This window comes from Etheostoma cragini, chromosome 6, assembly GCF_013103735.1.
Source record: "Etheostoma cragini isolate CJK2018 chromosome 6, CSU_Ecrag_1.0, whole genome shotgun sequence".
Lineage (NCBI taxonomy): Eukaryota > Metazoa > Chordata > Actinopteri > Perciformes > Percidae > Etheostoma > Etheostoma cragini.
In genome coordinates this window covers 17,932,762-17,936,287 of record NC_048412.1, presented here as the reverse complement: position 1 = coordinate 17,936,287, position 3,526 = coordinate 17,932,762, and the positions used below count along the sequence as shown (strand labels likewise).

Sequence of the window (3,526 nt, the reverse complement as noted above, 5' to 3'; positions counted from 1 at the left end):
CCCCCCCCCCCCTATTTTGGCATGCCTGTGCCAGGTATTTGTTCAAATTCCTCACACCCCGTAGGGATAGGTATGTCCCCCCCCCTTCCACCCGTCCCTCTCTCATCTTTACAGCCTGTCTCTGTCTATCTTATGTACGCCAGCACATGTATGAAGCAGCCAACCTAGACTCCCCGCCACCAGCATGAGGCTTACAGCCTACACATTTTACTGGCTAGTCACAACTAAATTGTTTCCAAGTTGTTCAGACTCTTGAGGCTGGCGAACCACAGCTGTGGGTTCTGCGACGGCGGGGCCAAAAACAACTCGGTGGATAACAGGCAACCGTAAGTTGCTTTTGATAACTGCTGAAAGACCCGTTTATTCTGTGGTGTTGTCACAACCTAAAGTCGTGCCATTTATTAGATCTACCAGTTCAACTTTTCTCTGACATGGAAAAATGTTGATACAGGCATATAGGGGATTATTAATTTCCTCTATAATTTAAACACCAAATCATCTTATAAATCCCTTGTGGGGGTGTAAGGCGCCTTGTGTTTGAACATGAGCTGATGTGGTATTGACTTTGGGTCAGAGTTGAAGTGCATTAGTTATTGCAGTGCGTCACGAAATGACAGCAAACACCAATGATACGCTGGATCCGTACGTTTGTCTCTTTGCCCTTCCCACAGAGAGTCTAAACTCTGCAGTCTAATTCAATCTTACTGGAAGTGTCAACGGTGCAGTTTTAGTTATGCTTACATTTTTCAGTTATGCTTACATTTTATTTTTTTTTTGGATTTGCATGTGTGGACAATAGATGCATAATTTTGTTTTTAGTGCCATTGGCACCATAACAACAAGGGGTTCTTTATTGCTGAAAGACTAAAATAGATGTCAGTCATACAAATAGGAATAACCATTTAATTCTATAATTTTATTTTGCATTTTCTAGTTGATCTTCTTCACTACATTCTTCACTCAGATAAATGCATCACAGTATTTAACAGTGCTATTTCTGAATAAACACATGTTTTATATCCATCACAATAAATTTGTAGCTTTTAAACCTAATGCATTGGCCATACCGCTGACTTATATAGCAGTGTATTTTTTTTTTGCCAAAATGTGATGTCGCAATACCATATATGGTCAGATTCTTGACTTTTGTGGAAAGTATTTGAAGTAAGTTCACTGAGATTTATATCTGGCTCAAAAATATTGAAACCATTAGAGAGTCATCAAAGCGTGATCAAACTTACTTTAAATCTCCCCAGTCAGGTCTATAAAATATAAGACTTTAAAACGCAACTATTAGCTCTATCTGTATTTTAAATTCTTAAACCACTATTCAGCATAGCTGTGGGCTGAGCAGTGATCGTAATTTAAAGCAACTGAAATGGGCTGACGGCAATTACCATGAAGTTAAAGCTTTTAAATATTTGTCTTCTACGCTGATTCTGTAATATTTCTATGATAAGTAGATTTCAACCACACACCCCATTTGATATGGCAATATACACTCTTCCTGTTATCACTACCTACATTATTAATGGTTGGAAAGTGAAATGTATTATTAGGAATGTCAGTGTTATATATTCTGTTACTGTTCCATTTCAAGTGGGGGCTTCAAGGACCCCAGTTCAGACTAACTTCATATTAATATTCAGTAGTATGCAGGAAAAGCCCCTTCACTCAGCATCCCGCCCCCTTCACACACACACACACACACACACACACACACACACACACACACACACACACACACACACACACACACACACACACACACACACACACACACACACACACACACACACACACACACACACACACACACCTCTTCCGTTGACTCAGACACATCAAAGACTGCAGTGAGCAGGACAGACAGCAGAGAAGTTTGGAGGAAGATTGTCGCCTCAGACATTTCTCCTGTTGAAGAGAAATAATCCTGATCTGGCCTAAAGAATTCAGAGGGATATTTCAAAATGGGAACGAAGTTTTCACGCCAACCAAATCCATGGAATATTTGTTTTTACAGCACCTGGGACTAAACTGTTTTCAGGTAAATTTGATTAAAAAAAAACCATCTAGCCGAATTATTCACCGATTCATTTTTGCGATTCAATATGAATACTGTGGGATTATATGACCATACCGCACGTTTTTCTTTAGTGCTGGTTAGGGCCCAAACATAGGCCAAACACAGGTAGGCGACAGGATAAATCAATTTTATCAGGCGATTTCTATCTCAGTAGGAATCGCCTTTTTTAAATGTAAAACAAATGTTCTCTCTTATTATTTCAAGTGGCATAGTGTTTTTTTAGTTGTTTTTTTTTACTTATTTTATTTATTGCTGGCAGTGCGGTCTTAATCAAACACAGGCCTACGTTTAATTAGCCTGCTTACGGAAATATTTAGCTTTTGGGTTGTAGATTTATTGAGAACATTTTAAATTAAAATGTATAGGCCTGCACATTGGCATCAAAGATGACATTTAAAGAGAGTATGGTTGAACTGATCTATATTCCCTGTCACGAATGTAACACAGCTGTTACTTAAAGAGAGCCGGTAACGTGTGGAGGCGCGCGGCACGGCGGGGTTTCCTCCGCAGTTCAACAGTAGCTCTTAACCCCGGTGCAGCCTGGGTCACCATGTGTCATACAGGCCGTTTCTGTCAGGCACCCTGCGTCTGCTTTGATGTCTGATTACAAAGCATCAGTCTTGGTCAAAAAATATTAAGCTTATCTCGCGAATGTCAAAATAACATCACAAAAGGCACTGTGACATTAATTTCCGCCCTCTTCTTCTGAGGCAATTGTTATTGTATCCTTTAAAATAATGTAGATTTTTATACACACACACACACACACACACACACAGTATATGCGTATTAATAAAGTCTAACTGCTGTCAACCCGACTCACTGCGCTATCCACTGACTCGGCAGATTTTGAATGCAACAGTGCACATCCAAACCACCGGTGCGCAAAAACGCACCATATACACCCAGAACTCTGAACTCTGAGCTAAACTTGACCTTTTAGAATTTGTTTGCACGAAAAAACTAAGTCAAATTAGATCATTAATGTTTCTTTGGAGTCCCAATTAGCCTAATTGTTGTCCAACTGCTGACCTTAAGAAGGAACAGGCGTTTGGAGATTTCTAGATTTACAGCTCAGCTGGAGCCCTCCCACTCTGAAAATCCAATTATTTTACTAAATCCATGACAGCCTTGCCTGGCTCACTGTGAAACTATAAAACTGTAAAGGCTGTGCCAACCAGCAGGTTTCTGTTAAAACATAAACCATCCTGGTTTTGTTGACATTTTCATTTCTACTACATGTTTATATGACTTTATTTACTTTATCTGGTGTCATGATTCACATTTACTACATAATATATACTACACTGTAGTAGTATATATATACTAATATATACTACTACATAGATCACTTTGCAGCAGCCTCAGAGATCCAAATAATTTGTAGCTTTGTTGTCCTTAACTGTTGTCCTACATATTTTTGTTCTCCCCTTCACCCATGTC

General features: G+C 39.4%; 1 protein-coding gene across 1 annotated transcript in view; it reads left to right on the top strand.

Moving 5' to 3' along the window:
* The first annotated feature begins 1,834 nt into the window (after positions 1-1,834).
* The window catches only part of LOC117946736 (urotensin-2 receptor), a 4,367-nt gene continuing 2,675 nt past the window's right edge, over positions 1,835-3,526 (top strand). The window contains exon 1 of the mRNA XM_034875096.1: positions 1,835-2,044. The gene's annotated coding sequence lies outside the window, so the exon portion shown is untranslated. The remainder of the gene's footprint in view (positions 2,045-3,526) is intronic.